Source organism: Pteropus vampyrus, unplaced genomic scaffold (assembly GCF_000151845.1).
Source record: "Pteropus vampyrus isolate Shadow unplaced genomic scaffold, Pvam_2.0 Scaffold829, whole genome shotgun sequence".
Taxonomy (NCBI): Eukaryota; Metazoa; Chordata; class Mammalia; order Chiroptera; family Pteropodidae; genus Pteropus; species Pteropus vampyrus.
This window is the reverse complement of record NW_011889610.1, coordinates 9,690-10,112: the sequence shown is the minus strand read 5'-3', so window position 1 is coordinate 10,112 and position 423 is coordinate 9,690.

Genomic DNA, 423 nt, shown 5'->3' with positions numbered 1-423 from the left:
GTCTTTTTCCGGTGTGGGAAGGATTTTTGTCTTCCGCAGCTCTGAAAGGTTGTGGAGAATTGATATTGTGCCTCCCTTAAATTCACCGATCAGGCTGTCGTTCCTTTGATGTGAAGGGTCCGAATCACGAATCCGACTTTTTAGTAGATGTGGGGATATCGATGTGTTTCCTCCTCCTTACGCCTTGAGAGTTGGTCTTTCAAGAAATTTACCCATTTTATCTACACCGTGAAACTTTCTGGCATAAATCGTTCATAACAGTCTCTCATCCTTTTAACGTGCGTTGAACCTATAGGGGTCCCTCTGTCATTCTCGGTATTGGTGATTTGAGCCCTATCTCTTTATTTCCCAATCGGTCTTGCTAGAGGTTTATCGATTCGCTTCATCTTCAAGAACCAGCTTTTGGTGTCGCTGATTTTCTCT